Here is an 18,070-nt window from a genome sequence, read left to right as displayed (position 1 = left end):
TCGTGCGCGCGTTAGTATCTCGTCGCACGCGATAGTTTCTCGTCGCCGCGATAGGTTTCTCGTGGGCACGCGCGATAGGTTTCTCGTGCGCACGCGATAGGTTTCTCGTGCGCACGCGATAGTTTCGTGCGCAGCGTTAGTATCTCGTGCGCGCGTTAGTATCTCGTGCGCACGTGATAGGTATCTTTTTTTTTTTTTTTGCCAATGTCCCTTTAGGGGCTCCGTAAAGTATGGTTGATTGTGGCAAAAATGTTTGAAAATAGTGTTTAACCTTAATGTGCATGTAAATATGAAGGCACTTTTTGTTTCTTGTTGTTGAACACTGTGAAGTATACCAGTATATGAAGTATAAGCAGCCCCTGGTGATCATCATGGGAGCAGCTGTGTTTCTGTGATGATGTTGGACAGAAGTGAATCTGAGATTCATTTCCTCTGCACTGAATCTCTTGTGTCCACATCTGAGCATCTCCTTTGCCAAAAGCAGCTGCTCCCAGCACCTGTACAGGAGCCCCACAGTCCAGCTCTCATCCTGCTGGTCAAAGGCAGCATCACACACTGAAACCCATGTGTTCCCACGAGAAACCTCCACTCTTCCAGAGCAATGAGAATCTCCAACAAGTCGGACACCTGAAGTAGCAAGAGAAAATAAACTTATGAAAGATGAAAAGGTTTCATGACAATGTCATCATAAACCACGAACTGTCCACTTACCGTCTGATGCCTATTTGAAAAACATACACAACACAACACAACACACACATGCACGCACGCACACACACACACAAAAACACATTTCCTCATTTCCATGCACATATTTAATCTAATTTTAATTGCTTCATATAAAACACCGAAATAAATTCAAAACAACAATCAAATTGGACATAAATATAAAACAAGTACATAAAACAATCAGGGCCTCTATTATGCATGCTGTGTGTGTGTCTGACTGTCAGAAACCCTCGGCAGAACATAAAGTGAACAACATGCTCTTGTGTTCAGTTAAATGAGTCATTAGATTCTTTTAAAGTAAAGATCCCTGCCAACAGCTGCTGTTTGTGAACTTATTTCCCAAAGTACATTCCAAAATATAAAAAGTCTACCAATCAAGCCATCACAATCAGTGGGTCTACATTCAAAAGAAATATGATATTTTTATAAGCTGAAGGTGGAAATTAAAGGTGTGGAAATTAAATGGTAAAGCATTTGAAATCATAACACAATTTTATACAAATTAATCAAATGTCAGGAAAAATGTATTTTTTATTTATTTATTTTTTTGCACTATCAAATTGCTAAGTCTCCATCATGGAAATGTTTCAATGCAGTTGGATCACAGAAACAATATGATTTGTGAAAAACCTCAGGAAAGAGAAACTGAAAAATTTGAGGAGGCCATTAAAACAAAGCATTTTTTAAAACTGCAAATGAAACTTAAGCAGACCACTTAAAGCTTTAATCGGATGAAGTAGTCAGTGTGGTTTCAGTTATTCTGTCCCTCGCTATTTTCCCGGCTCATCCCCCACATCATTATAACCTGTTATTAGAAAAAAAGAGCAAATCCATGTGTCAATACATGCTTTTAAAAAAGTATTATAATGAACACATCAATATTGGCACAGAAATCGATTAGATAAAGCAACCATAAAAACCGAATGAAAATTAGGTGCAAGGTGAAAAAAAGGTGCCCATAACGTACCAAAAATGTCATACTCCCTGACATTCTTCAGATCTTCATACTCCTCCTGAACACCCTCTGATATAAATGTTTCTATTATTAATTACACAAGTTTACACACCACTATAATTTGAAGAAAAAAATGATAAAAAATGAAAGAAAAAAATATGTACAAGGGTGTAACATACCTGTTTTATCATTGGAGAATTGTCGTACAATGACGACATCATCATAGCTTTCTGGTGAGTCAAAAATTAAACGCATCCATAAACAAAATTTTAGATTTTGAGAGAGCATTTAACATAATTAAAACATATAAATCTATAGCATTAAAACTTGTAGAAACAATTATAAGAAATAAATCTGTACCACAATGTCTCAGTCCAACAGTGATTATATCATCATAGTTCTCGGGTGTAACTTGTTGCTCTTCTGAATGAGTTAATATAAAAGAGAAAATAAGCAGATATTGCTTTAGCTGTTCATAGGTCCAGTGGGTCATTTAATTAAGGGAAATCAGTTAGTATTACTGACCCGTTGTGGTGGTGGTAACTTCATTACAGTAGTCAGGTGTGGCTCCTACTGTAGAATTTGCTTAAAGAAAGAAAAAATAAGATTAAATAATTTAAACTCTGTTAAGCGTTGCCATGTGAATGTTTTTTATTAATTTAACATACACTGTAAAAAAAAAAAAAAAAGTTGAGCCAACTTAAAATTTAAAGGCAACCAGCAACCAGCTTTAAGTGTATACAGCAGAAATGTGAGAATCTCCCACAAAAATAAGTTGAGCAAACTCAAAAATCTGCTGAAGCTGGTTGCCTTAAAATTTTAAGTTGGCTTAACTTTTTTTTTTTTTTTTTTTTTTTACAGTGCACATTAATTTCTGGATGTAGCAGGTAACATTATTATATTTTAGTCATCTAACCTGATTGAAGTTCATCAGCATCTTCATAACCAGAATGCTGTTCTTCATAAAGCACACTTCCTGTTATGGAGGAGTAGATCCCAACATGTTCATAATCACAAAATGGTCAAAATTATGGAATGCCAATCCTGCCATATTTAGAAATAAATAAATAAATGTACAAAAAAATGTAAAAAAGCAAACATTTATACATAAATATATAAATAAATGTACAAAGAAAAGTAAAAAAGCTAAAATAAATAATTATTTATAATTTTATTTCCTTATTTATGTATTTTTTCATTTTTTCCCACATTTATTTATTTATTTATTTATTTATACATTTATTTATTTTCACATTTATTCATTTATACATTTCTTTGTCCGTAGGGTAATGAGGAGGCGTGTTTTACGTCAGGAAAAGCAATCGAGCCAGAGTAGTCGAGGGTAAGCTTGAGGCCACAGTGACAACTTGTGGTGCCCAAACGAAGTACAAGAAGTGTAGCCTACATGACGCGCCTGTTGATAGTGTGGGATGAATGACTTAGATGGGCGATATGGCCAAGATCTTATATCACCGTTATTATTTCAGTTTCACGTGGGGGGTTGTTTCGGCTGGGAAGCCTGCTATCTGTGATCGCGTGCAATCGCTCTCTTATGCGTTTCAATATTCGGAATAGAAGGAGGTTACTGTAGAAGATTGGTCGCCTCGTGCCTCTTCCCGTGTGGACAGTCACCGCATCAACTGATTATAATGGGTTCTCTTGTTGTAGACACGGCTTTAGATACAGATTAATCATATGTCTTAGGCTGGAAATATCCAGAATTAGGTCAAACAAGAGGTGTCCATGGGAACGGAGCTAGTGAAACACACATGACATGCATTGAACATACAAGCATCATGCTCATCCAAACAGCGCCTGTCGTGTGCCCTCAGTTTTTTGAGCTAACTGCATTTTTTTAATGTAACCAAAAACCAAAAACAACATTGACAGCATCAGAAACAAACCTGTAAACTGATGTGCAGGGGCATTAAAAAATAAATAAATAAACGTATTAAATGCATGCATCATGAATATGGAATGCCACGTTCTTAATTCCAATCGATAAACTCAGTTAAAATAATAAAGGGCTGTTACTAGTAAAAATCCAATCAGTGTCAAAAAATGCCATCAGAGACATCATTACTGAATGCATTTACACTGCAATAAGCATACAAATGCATAACGTTATGAAATTAATGTTTTAAATTTTGAAGGCAGAAATATGTCAATCAATTAAATGATACGTTTAATATGAAACTAAAACAGACACTAGGTGGCGCCAAGTCACTGTTTTAACGAGTGAGTTCAATCCATTCAACTGATTCCTTCAAATAGGTTACGCTGATTACGAAAACACCACTACTTGTTGCCGCGGTTCAGCTGTGGATTTGTTTCTGTGATAATTATATGTAGGCCTAAGGTGTTATTTAAAGAAATAAAACATTTTCATGATAAAATGATCAAAAAGATGGCAGGTAGGGTAGGGGACATGTTCGGCGGACAGGACTTCTTATGTTGAGAGAACAACATTTATTTCTCGTGGCCATGCGTTTAATGCACGAACCTGCGTGACCATAGCAACCTTGTATATTCAGACATTAGTATTATGAATAAATTAATAAAATGTTTTGAATTTAATAAAGCGCAGAATTAAGAATTATTATATTAACCCTTACTGCACATACCATGCAGACCAATATGTAGCCTAATAGGCTATTCTTCCTTTCTTTATTATGAGTTGTAGTACTGTTAGTATTATCATCATCAGCATTATCATAGCCTATATCCAAAATAAAATTAAATAGGCTAGCCTATATAAAATAGGCATGTGGAATTAAGGTCTAATGACGCATTGTGATCCTGATGTAGGCTAAATAGGCCTATCATACATATTAACTTACTGTTGTAAATAAAATAACTCTTGTTATATGCTATATTAGTTAACAAAAGTTGCGTATTGGAAGCAAATAACTTGTGTCTGATGTTTCCAGATAATAGGCCTACCAGATAACGAACGTCTTTAAACTTTAAAGTTTAAAGCAATATATGTGCGCACATTTTGTTTTTACGAAAAGAACATGCATAAATTAGAAAATAATGCGGGAAGAGCTAGTTTTTAAATGCAATAGGCTGAGCCACAAAAAAGATCTCAATGTGTTACTGGCGTTGACTGACTCACCTGCGTGCATGGAAAGCTACTTATGCAACACTGAATTACTTAAAAATATATCCGTCTTGTCGAGTATTCGTTTAAATGGGTATGTCTTAAGTGAAAGCAAACAACTGTGTTAAATTTTGATGTGTAACATTAGATCTGTTATTTGGATATTAATATAGTACTGCTGCTCTCTGTGTCATGTTAATAAAGAAAAGAGGGAAATCACTGCTCTTGACCAGTGAGTGTCGGGCTAGTGGTTCAAAATGTTTACTTGCCCTGCAACAAAAATATAAAATAGTGTTGTTATCGTTATTTTTCATACCCAAATTTTAGATAATAGTTCAGTTTTACAAATCTAAATACCACAACAAAAACTACTAGCCTAATAAATATAAAGTTCAAACATCAAAGTGAACAGTCAGTAAATATAAGAACAAAACACACACACACACACAAAAAAAAAAAAAAAAACACACACACACACACAAAAAAAAACAAAAAAACAGAACAGAACAAAGATACAATTTAAACAGTACTTTAGGTTTTGGGGTTTGTCAATGCTATCTCATGAACAGTTTGTATGCATTTTACGAGGTGGCTCATTACGAATTGTACTACCTCACTCGTAGGATACGATTTTGTACGATTTGTACAAAAACACACTCGTGTACACGATGTGTGACAATAAAGAGATTTTATTTTATTTTGATTTGATTTAATTCATGAGGTTCCTGCTGACTAACTTTCAAGACCTGATGTCCATTGCGATGGACATTAAATAAAAAAAACACAAAAAAAAAATCACCTGTGTTCTGCAACTCTGAAGGATCTTCAAAATGACTTTAAAAATTATCATTTGATAGTCTTATAATAGGTGCAAGTTGATGAGGCTTCCATGAATATAAATCTGCATATAAAAGGTAAAAAGTGGTCTAGTTGGTTAGTCATCTCTTTCTTTTGTGATGCCTGTAGCTCATCAGATTAAGTTAGGAATCATATCTTCATTGTGGTTGGTTGATCAGGGGTGGCCAAAGTCGGTCCTGGAGAGCCACAGTAATCAGCTCCATCCCTAATCAAACACACTTGAACAAGCCAATCAAGATCTAGGGTTAAATTTATTCATTTTGTATGTAGCCTATGAATTTATCCTGGGTTTTATTTTTTCGTTCAAAAAAGCGCAGGTGCGTGAATAACCTACGTGAATGGATTTAAAAGACTTTGGGATGAGATTAATATTTTAGCTTAAATAGCCTATTCTTTTTACATTTTGTTTTGAATTTAAGAAAGTGCAGAAATTAATTAGACTATATATTATATATAGTATAAGCTATATATTATTACTATTATTAGCATATAACCTAATTACTAGGCTATCAAAAAAACAAACAAAAAAATGTATAGCCTAGGCCTACCCTATGTTAAATTCCTGTACAGTGAACCCATAAAATTCCTGTAATTTAATTAAAGAAAGAAAGAAAGAAAGAAATTATCACTAAATTGATTTAAAAACCTGGATGGATGGGAAAGATAGTAATGTTTTTTTTTCTAGGCATGTTACATGTCTTATTTTTAAATGTATTGATTATAACAAGGTTCATAAATGTTGTCTGTGGACTGTAGCCTATCTGCAACATAACACGCACTAATGTACAGGCAGGTTAATATAATATTTTCTTAATTCTGCGCTTTATTAAATTCAAAACATTTTATTAATTTATTCATAATACTAATGTCTGAATATACAAGGTTGCTATGGTCACGCAGGTTCGTGCATTAAACGCATGGCCATGAGAAATAAATGTTGTTCTCTCAACATAAGAAGTCCTGTCTGCCGAACATGTCCCCTACCCTACCTGCCATCTTTTTGATCATTTATCATGAAAATGTTTTATTTCTTTAAATAACACCTTAGGCCTACATATAATTATCACAGAAACAAATCCACAGCTGAACCGCGGCAACAAGTAGTGGTGTTTTCGTAATCAGCGTAACCTATTTGAAGGAATCAATTGAATGGATTGAACTCACTCGTTAAAACAGTGACTTGGCGCCACCTAGTGTCTGTTTTAGTTTCATATTAAACGTATCATTTAATTGATTGGCATATTTCTGCCTTCAAAATTTAAAACATTAATTTCATAAGATTTTATGCATTTGTATGCTTATTGCAGTGTAAATGCATTCAGTAATGATGTCTCTGATGGCATTTTTTGACACTGATTGGATTTTTACTAGTAACAGCCCTTTATTATTTTAACTGAGTTTATCGATTGGAATTAAGAACGTGGCATTCCATATTCATGATGCATGCATTTAATACTTTTTTTTTTTTTTTTTTTAATGCCCCTGCACATCAGTTTACAGGTTTGTTTCTGATGCTGTCAATGTTGTTTTTGGTTTTTGGTTACATTAAAAAAATGCAGTTAGATCAAAAAACTGAGGGCACACGACAGGCGCTGTTTGGATGAGCATGATGCTTGTATGTTCAATGCATGTCATGTGTGTTTCACTAGCTCCGTTCCCATGGACACCTCTTGTTTGACATCATTCTGGATATTTCCAGCCTAAGACGTATGATTAATACGTATCTAAAGCCGTGTTTACACCAAGAGAACCCATTCCATCAAACACAGTCAAACCTCTACAAATGATTCAGAATGCGGCGGCACGACTGGTCTTCAAGGAACCCAAAAGAGCCCATGTTACACCTCTCTTTATCTCATTGCATTGGCTACCAATCGCAGCTCACATCAAGTTCAAGACACTGATGCTTGCTCATAGAACAACCACAGGCTCAGCACCCGCCTACATGCACTCACTATTAAGAATCTACATCCCTCCAGAAGTCTGAGATCTGCTAGTGAGCGACGCCTCGTGGTACCATCACAAAGAGGCTCAAAATCACTCTCCAGAACATTCTCGTTCACCATTCCTTGCTGGTGGAATGATCTTCCCACCCATATTCGAGTACTGGATCCCTGTCAATCTTCAAGCAACAGCTGAAAACTCATCTCTTTCGACACTACTTGACTTCAACCTACACATAAAAAATAAAAAATCTTTCTCCTTATTTATTCCTTCCTTGCTAGCTTGTACTTATTTAAACAATGCCTGAGACTTGGTGTTACAAGCACTTTGTTTGTCGGATTGCCTCTTCAAGATGAATCGCTTCATGTGTTCCCCAAATTGTAAGTCGCTTTGGATAAAAGTGTCTGCAAAATGACTAAATGTAAATGTAAATTATAATCAGTTGATGTGGTGACTGTCCACACGGGAAGAGGCGCGAGGCGACCAATCTTTAGTGATGTTACGTTCGTGAACGAATCGTTCTTTTTGAACGAATCTTTTAAGTTCGTTCTCATTCACGTAATCCATTGACTCATATTTCTCATTCACTGAAATTCCTCCGTCCGCAGCAGCGCGGCGCTATTAGCAGCGCATGCGCACATCAGTGAACAGGGTAGTTGTGTGGACTGTTTCACCCTGTCAAAGAATGACTAAACCTTGAGCCAATAGCCTTCGAGTATGAGATGTGATTTGTTGAATGTAGTGAACGAATGCGCCCATCACTGACCGAGTCTCTGTTTTGAGTCTGAACGAGAGAGAGAGATCTCGTTCGTGAACGAATTGAACGAACTGGTACATAAGTCATGGCATGTCGTTCGTGAATGAATGTGTACCGGGTAGGTCGGTCATTTTAGCATGTGAGTCAGTCGTTCAGCAATCAGCTGAAAGTGGATGCAAAGCGCAGCAGGTACTGTGGTAATGTGCACATACGCTAGTTTATATATATATTCATATTTAACATAGGCTACAGAACATAACTCCACGATTTATGAATGTGTAAAAGTCCGACCAAACAATTAAAAAAATAATTATGCAAGAAAACCTTATGTTTTGGTCATCTGAACCCATTTTATTTATGTAATGAGTAGATTACACATTTGAATAAAGTCAAATCAGTTTTTTGCAACAAGTAGTAATGCAGTACAATCGTTGACTTTAGACATGACACATAAGACACTATTTTTCGCCCCCTGCTGGCGTATATATGTAATTTGAAGAAATGGTTACTGAACGAATCAGTGAACGAATCTGAACGAATCATTTTGGTGAACGAACTGGAAATGAATGAATCCCTGGAAAGAATCAAAATTTCCATCACTACCAATCTTCTACAGAAACCTCCTTCTATTCCGAATATTGGAAACATGCCTTGTATGCTTTAAAAGTGAAACCTAAAAAAACAGCGCGCATAAGAGAGCGATTGCACGCTTTCGCGAGCTTCAGCAAATGCACGCGATCACAGATAGCAGGCTTCCCAGCCGAAACAACCCCCCACGTGAAACTGAAATAATAAAGGTGATATAAGACTTTGGCCATATCGCCCATCTAAGTCATTCATCCCACACCATCAACAGGCGCGTCATGTAGGCTACACTTCTTGTACTGCTTTGGGCACCACAAGTTGTCACTGTGGCCTCAAGCTTACCCCTCGACTACTCTGGCTCGATTGCTTTTCCTGACGAAACACGCCTCCTCATTACCCTACGGACAAAGAAATGTATAAATGAATAAATGTGAAAATAAATAAATGTATAAATAAATAAATGTGGAAATAAATAAATGTATAAATAAATAAATAAATAAATGTGGAAAAAATGAAAAAATAAATAAATAAGGAAATAAAATTACAAATAATTATTTATTTTTGCTTTTTTATTTTTCTTTGTACATTTATTTATATATTTATTGATTTATTTTTGCTTTTTTACATTTCTTTGTACATTTCTTTATTTCTAATTATGGCAGGATTGGCATTCCATACAAAATCCCCCCTATTTTCAATCACAACACTGACCCTGTATCATTTCAGATAACACACAAAAAGTCCCACAAATGTGATTTACTCCACTCACCCCTCTGAACAAAGTGATGACCCTGCTGATCTCAACACATCAGACATGATAACACTTACTCACCCCTCTGAGTGAAGAGACTGTGTCTATTAGTGTGTCTGTGCTGAATCTCCTCATAAACGGCCTCAGTCGTCGTCCTGTGTCTCCTCTTAGAGAGAGCTGTGAGTGTAGACAGACAAACCTGCTGTCAGTTCACAACACATGACTGATCACACACTGAATAAGACACAATATGACAGTCTCTGGATCTCTCCTACCTCTCCTCATCACTCTGTTCTGCTGAATCAGTATAAGCAGTGGCACTAAGAGCAGTAAGAGCACAACTCCCAGTACAATCACAAGCACTGGGGGGACGGAGAGAGACGCTGCTGGAGGAGTTTGTGGAGGAGAGACTGATGTTGAGCGCACTGGAGGAGAAATTGGACGAGAAGCTGGTGTTGATGTGGCAGGAGTAGTGGACACTGTCAAATCTGGAAAAACAGACACATACAAATAAAAAAATATGTTTGTCCTGAATATACAAATATTATTAGCACTAAAATGATCAAATTAATAATATTCCTCAGTGTTTGCTGTGACCTGCACAGGTGAGCCCAGCGTGCTCTTTGTGGGAGCAGTCAGTGTGGTTTTTCAGGGAGAGAGGACAGTCCCACAGGTGAATCTCATTCCCTCTGCACTCGACTCTGTTCAGCCACACAACACCTTCACCAGCACCAAAGACTGAATTCCCATCAGCCCTCAGTGCTGCTCCACAAGCCAGCTGCCTGCAGACCACCTGAGCATCGCTGATGTCCCACTGATCATCACAGACTGAGCCCCACACAGCGTTATGATACACCTCCAGCCTCCCAGAGCACCGGCCCTCCCCTCCACTCAGTCTGAGAGGAACATGATCTAAAACACACACATCAACCAACGCTGCCCAGATCAAGCACAACATTTACAACAAAAGACAATAAAACTGAAGCTACGGGCATTTAAATCTTTAATTCATTCATGATTCAAATGTGTAATTTAAATAATTCAAATGAAGACTATCATCATAATATTGGAAATAGTAAATACAGGTTTGAAGTAATACACATTTACATAAACCTGTTTGTTGTCATATTTACTTACTTGAACACTGTGTCTGGTGAGATGTTGAACATGTCAAACGACTCCGAGAAGACTCATAAGTCTCCTCCTCTGCAATTAAAATACAATAATTTAATCATTTATAATTTAATTTACTATTTAACAAAACATTACAATATCAGATTCATGAAATCTCTCAGTGCATGTCTATCATTTTATGCTTTATAAATAATTTATTCAGCTTCTGAAAAACATTAATCTACATACAGCTTTGCACATAAAAATTATATTTACAGAAACTTGATCACTAAATATAATCTTAAGTGGTAATAATTTTTTTTTTTTCTTTTACCAAGTTAACAACTTACTAAAGCAGGTGATTTTAGCCACCTCATTATGACAGTCATTCTGTCCCCAGGGTGAAGATGGACACTGCCATAAAGTGGAGTCATGCTGCCGACATTTAAAAAAATCAAGCCAATTATGAGGCTTCAGTCCCTCTGAATAACTGGGTTCACTGCCAGATCTTCCACAGTTCAGCTCTTGACAGATCAGACTCGCTGTGTCTATGTCCATCTGGTTTAGGCAAACATTACCCCAGGATCCATTGTAGAAAACCTCCACATTCCCTTCACAGCCCTCAGTTAACCTGATCTCTTTAAACTCTAGATGGAAAAGTGTAACTTAGTTAAAAAATACAATAAAAATAATAAAACAAATTGTAAAATATAAAATAACAACAATAATACAATAATTACTTCATCCCAGTGGTAAAAACAATAATGCTATTTAACATTTGCATTGCATAAATAAAAAATAGTGGTTGCTGGCCAATTACTAGCAATGGTTCGTAAAAATGTGAGGGAAAATCACTTGACCTGAACACACAACTCCTACGTCCTCCTTGTGCTGACAGTCATGTTTTCCCCAGCCTGGGGACGAGCAGCTCCACAGGGTCGTCTCATTCCCCTCACACTCCACCTCATCCAGCCATATGGGTCCAGAACCAGGACCAAACCAGGCTGGTACCTGCTGGTTACTGAGGGCCACTCCACACTGCAGCTGTCTGCACACCACATGGGCATCTTTAATATCCCAGGAGTCATCACACACTGTCCCCCATGAGCCGCTGTGAAAAACCTCCAGCCTCCCTGCACAGTCTCCCCCAGAACCCACCAGCCTGATGGACCCGCGACCTGATATTCAGACAAAGAAAAACACATTATTGACTATGGGGTTATTTAGCAGACACTTTTATTCAAAGCAAATAAATAAGATTATGATCCACAAATAAATGTAAAGATATTCACAAAATTAAACAAATTCACAATCATGGTGACAAATATCGGACAAAATTTGGACTTCCTGTTTGTTGCTGCTGGATAACGAAGGATCTAGAAAAAATCTGATCGTAATTAAACCAGAAAAATGCAAAATAAATGAACAAAAACAATTTTTAAAGCTTGGGCTCAACATTAGGTCATTCACACCCAAAGCAGTTACTGTAAATGAAATGATCACAGATAATAGTTTTGATGTGCTCTGTTTCACTGAAACCTGGCTTAAACCAAATGATTATACTGGTCTAAATGACTCTACTCCACCAAGCTACTGTTATAAGCATGAGCCCAGTAAGACTGGTCGTGGTGGCGGTGTTGCAACAATATATAGTGATATTCTCAATGTTACTCAGAAAACAGGATACAGGTTTAACTCATTCAAAATACTTCTACTCAATGTTACACTGTCAGATATGCAAAATAAATCTCTCCTATCTCTTGCTCTGGCAACTGTGTATAGACCGCCAGGGCCATAAACAGATTTTCTAAAATAATTTGCAGATTTCCTCTCAGACCTATTAGTTAATGTTGATAAAGCACTAATTGTCAGAGATTTTAACATTCACGTTGATACTACAAATGATGTGGTAGAACTTGCGTTTACTGACCTAATAAACTCTTTTGGAGTCAAGCAAAACGTCACCGGGCCCACTCATCGTTTTAATCATACACTACATTTAATTATAATCACATGGTATTGATCTTACTGATTTAGATATTGTACCTCAAAGGGATGATGTTACTGACCATTTCCTTGTATCGTGCATCGTATTTCCTTGTAAAGAAACTCGTAATCTTGAGCACAAATGGAGAAAAACTAACTTGGAAGTGTTTAGAATTGCGTTGAAAAACAGTATGTCCAGCTATAGATACGCTATAAAAGCTGCCAGGGCAGAGCATATCCGCAAACTCATAGAAAATAACCAAAACAATCCTAGGTTTTTATTTAGCACAATGGCTAGATTAACAAATAACCAGACGCCACCCGATCTAAATATTCTCTCACAGTTTAATAGTAATGACATTATGAATTTCTTCCAGAGGTGGGACCAAGTCATTGTTTTGCAAGTCACAAGTAAGTCTCAAGTCAAGTCCCGAGTCAAGATAGGAATGAAACAGATTTAAAAACGAGAGCAGAAACGCAAAAAGAACTGCTTTGAAACAACTAGAAGAAATAACTGCTACCATACTTTACAAGTGAGAAGAAACATGCAATATGGATGCAGACAAACTCATGAAGACAGTCATTCAAAAATGATGTGCTACCATCCTTTATAACTAAGAGTAACAAAGACAAACACACAACATCCAACAAGTAGACCCGACAAACACAAACTGAAAGGACTGGGGCTTTTAAAGACAAGGAAATCAGGGGAAAACAAGACACACCTGGAGCAAATTAACTAATAACCTAAACGAGGACAGGAACAAACCAAATATGGGCACGAGAGGAGGGGAAACACAAGACACAGGAAGACAGGACTGACAAATGCACATGCAATTAAAATATGTAACTGGCTGAACAAAAACAGTGGAGATCTGACAAAAAAAAAAAAAAAAAAGGTCTCAGAGAGGTGTTTATTACAAATAAAAATAAAAATTAAACCACATCGAGTTGGCAGAGTGTGAGAGTCATGGCGGGATGGCTGGGATACGGATCCGTCACTCATGGTGCACCTCGTTGTCGGACAAACTAAAGAAGTGAGGAATATGTTTAGCATTTCACAGCAGCGGTCATGGTGATGCCCGCTCCGTGTGTCTGCTGGGCGGCGATCAAACGGGCAGGGCAGCGCTTTTCACAAGTGGAGATAGCTACTAGAAGAATCATGTAATTTTTTTCTTTTTCTTATCTCGGTTATTTTGTCGTAAGTTATGCTATTACTACATTGATTTATACTAGCATATACTGTATATCAAGCGCTCCCTGAATGGCTTACTGCCAGTCAAGCCCAAGCACGCTGCACCCATCTAGAGTGATAACGACCCTGATCGTCTCGGTTACGTATGTAACCCTCGTTCCCTGATGGAGGGAACGGAGACGTTATGTCGTGACGACATAGGGGATTTACTTGGAAGCCCCAATCATCTCTGACTTAAGAGAAAACGCCAATGAATATTGGCTAGTGCATTTTGCATACCTGCGCCACTCCCCGTGCACATGGGTATAAATAGGCGGCAGGTGCATCCACTCATTAGGTTTTACGCTGAGGAGTCGAGAACGAGTCCCTGGCAACCAGCGATGGTTCGAGATTGTGGCATGGGGACATAACGTTTCCGTTCCCTCCATCAGGGAATGAGGGTTACGTACGTAACCGAGACGTTCCCTATCTGTCGGTCACTACGAGTTATGTTGTGACGACATAGGGGTCCTATGAAAAGCGCCACAACCTGAACACCGTCACAACCTTGTGGCATGCAGATGCTGACAAGTGAGCGTGACAGACAAATGCCATGCGAAAGGTCGCAACCTTCCCATCGCCCCAGCGCAAATTCGCTAACCTTGGTGCCCGCAGGGACCACTGAGTACATCGCTGCTGGAGATAGCCAAGCCGCTGTTCCTTTCCCAGCCTAATACAGCTGGCATTGGGAGGACTCGCAGGAAGCCAACAGGTCTACCTGAGCTTCTCCGAATCGACTCCAGATTAGCCAGATCGTCTCAGGATGGAGTCGCCATTCTCCGGGGAACGTGAGCTGTCGAGAGAGCGCGTCGGCTGCATGATTGAGCTCCCCCGGAATATGGACAGCACGCAGCGACTTGAGCTGCGTCTGACTCCAGAGGAGGAGATGGTGGGCGAGCTGTGACATGCGACATGATCGTATACCCCCCAGCCAGTTGATATACGAGACATCCGCAGTGTTGTCCGTACGGACCATCACGTGCTAGCCAAGCTGCAGCGGCCGGACCGCCGCAAGGCTAGTAGCTCCAGATCAGGGGCAGTTGCCATGCCAAAGCAGTCGAGGTCCTGACCAGAACCCCGAGGCTGCCTGCCCGTTGCATGTAGCGCACCAGCCCGCACTGGAGGCATCCATCGTGACAACGACATGCCGAGACACTTGTTCTAAGGGCACTCCGACCCGTAGAAAGAGAAGGTCTGTCCAGGGGCTGCATGAGTGGCAAAACGTTGGCGTGACAATCACGCGAACTATACCACGGCGCCATGCCCATCTCGGGACTCAGAAGTATAACCAGTGCTGAAGTGGTCTCATATGAAGCAATCCAAGTGGCAAGACTGTGGCTGCGGATGCCATATGCCCCAGGAGCCTCTGAAAAGGGTTTCAGTGGTACCACTGTCCTGCCTCTGAAGGAACTCAGGCAGTTCAGCACGGACTGGGCACGCTCGTGAGACGCGCCACCACACTCACCGAGTTTCTCTGCATGAGGGAGAGCTTGCTCTTTTCCCAGTTGACGTGAAGACCCAACTGGCTGAGTGCTGAAGCACTGGGTCCCTGTGTTCACACAATTGTTCTCGCACGCGGGCCATGCTCGAGATAGTTGAGGATCCTGATGCCCACTTCCCGTAGCGGGGCAAGGGCGCCCTCCGTGACTTTCGCGAAGACACGGGGGGACAGGGACAGCCTGAAGAGGAGGACACTGTACTGCCATTTCCGACCCTCGAATGCAAACCGTAGGAACGGTCTGTGTCACGGAAGGATCAAAACATGACAGTAAGTGTCATTCAGGTCAATCACTGCAAACCAATACTGGGGCTGGATGCATTTGATTATGCGCCTGTTCGTCAGCATCTTGAACGGGAACCTGTGTAGGATTGGTCAAAGACCACCGCCTTTCCTGTGTACGATGAAGTAAGGGCTGTAAAACCCTTGCCTCATCTCGGCTGGAGGGACCGGCTCGATTGCATCCTTTGCCAGGAGGACAGCAATCTCCTCGCGCAAGACAGGAGCGTTCCGAGCTACCACTGAAGTTTCGAGAACGCCGCTGAACTTGGGAGGTCGCCTGGCGAACTGAATCGTGTAGCTGAGTCGAATCGTGCGTGTGAGCCAACGAGACGGGCTGGGCAGCATGAGCCACGCCTCCAGAGGCCGTGCAAGTGGCTCCAACGGCACGATCGACGTACCCGTGGTGGTGCAGCGAAGGGGAGTAGAGCTGGATGGTACAGAAGGCTGTGCGTTCTGAGGCATCCTCGCAAAACTCCCTGGGTCCCAGAGGGGACTGGCTAGAGGTGCGTGGGGAGGCACTGCGTCCCCGAACCGTACTCTCTTGGCCGCTGGCAAGATGGGTCGTGGGCGAGAGTGAGGAGGTAATGCGTCGCACACTGTCAGCCCGTGGACCTGACAACCTAGAGGAAAAGGACATTTGCTCTTTCTTTTGACAATGTGGGTACCGCTGGCCCTTAAGCCAGTGGCGGAACAGAACCAGAATTTTCCACCCAGCCCTCCTCTGTGGGAAGGAACGGTGCTGTCCCCGCCGTCTCCTGAGAAAGAGCAGCTTCCCACATCACTGGGTTGCCCATGTCAGGGCTGCTTTGTCACCTATCTGGACGATTAGGGGCCGACTGGGACACGGGGGGCGCCGCGCTCCTGCGAGAGGCTCGACGCACCGACATATGGGACGATTCAGCTCTGGAGGATGCAGGAGGGCGCCCACGGCGACAAGCAGACTGGGGTTTTCCCTGTGGCGGAGCGGTGCATCACGCCGGGGCAAGATGCCCAATTGGCCTTGGTCTGCTTCTGTACTGCCGAGAACTGCTGGGCACAGTCCTCGACAGTGTTGCTGAACAGTTTAGCCTAGGAGACGAGAGCGTCGAACAGCGCACTGTCGACACTGCTCTTCTCAACAAGGCTGAGCCATAGATGGCACTCTTGGACCCCAAGTGTGGACATCGCCTTCCCGAGGGACTGCGCCGTGACTTCCGTTGCCCGTAGGGCACGGTCAGTCACCGAGCGCAGTTCCTGCATCAACCTCGGGTTGGTACTACCCTCGTGCATTTTAATGCCTTGGCTGGTGTACTCGCAGGATAGCCATGGCATGCAGGGCAGAGGCAGCTTGGCCCACAGCACTGTAAGCTTTGGCCGCGAGCGGCCGTTAGCCTACAGGCTTTGGACGGGAGACGAGACGATTCCTCCAAGTGGCGGCGTTTTGCGGGCACAAGTGCACCGCAAATGCACTCTCCACCTGGGAAATGTCAACGTACCCCCTAGCTGCCCCGCCATCGAGGGTAGTGAGGATGGGGGAGGCAGACGAGCCGCTTCTGGCCGTAAAAAGTGGCCTTTGTCAGCTCCTCATGCACTTCCGGGAAGAAAGGAACCCGGGCAGGGCGTGGTCGCGAGCCACGGCCCATGCCAAGGAACCAATCATCTCGCCCGGGAAAGCACAGCCGTCAACTCTGGGTCCGATTCGGCGGCGGCCGCGACTCCCGAGGCAGGCAGCCCCGCCGAATCTTCATCCTCAGAGGACGATTGCCCATCCCCCGATGCTGCGATCGACATCTGATCCTCTATCGGTGTACTGAATGAAACACTGGGCACGCCGTAAGACGGCACAGCAGAATCACCGGGGAGCCGCACAGAACAGCTGCTGCGGGAGGAGTGAGAGGTCCGTGGGGACTGGCCCGGCGGAAAGGCTCTCACTGTAACCCTCAGATCACCCAAAGCACTAGCCAATGGTTCTCTGCTCGTGGCAGAGAAGCCAGCGCGGGTAGTGACAGTGGGAGCCCCTCCCATCCCCGTGAGGAGAGAGAGGCACGATCGCAGCGCTCAATTGTGCTCCTTCTTGCAAAAAAAAAAAAAAAAGATCTCTGCGAAGAATTTCAGTCAGGTTTCAGGCCCCATCACAGCACAGAAACTGCACTTGTTAAAATTACAAATGAGTTGCTTCTTGTGTCAGACCAAGGCTGCATCTCATTGCTAGTTTTACTTAATCTTAATGCTGCGTTCAACACTATAGATCATGACATAGATCAATTATAAAACTATACAGGAATTCAACGGCAGG

At 41.3% G+C, this 18,070-nt stretch overlaps 1 pseudogene; it reads right to left on the bottom strand.

Moving 5' to 3' along the window:
• Nucleotides 1-289: 289 nt before the first annotated feature.
• Nucleotides 290-18,070, bottom strand: part of LOC131539564 (scavenger receptor cysteine-rich type 1 protein M130-like) — a 51,720-nt pseudogene continuing 33,939 nt past the window's right edge.

The sequence above is a fragment of the Onychostoma macrolepis genome, chromosome 04, assembly GCF_012432095.1.
Source record: "Onychostoma macrolepis isolate SWU-2019 chromosome 04, ASM1243209v1, whole genome shotgun sequence".
Taxonomy (NCBI): domain Eukaryota; kingdom Metazoa; phylum Chordata; class Actinopteri; order Cypriniformes; family Cyprinidae; genus Onychostoma; species Onychostoma macrolepis.
The sequence above is the reverse complement of the archived record's forward strand: the minus strand, read 5'-3'. Positions and strand labels throughout refer to the sequence as shown.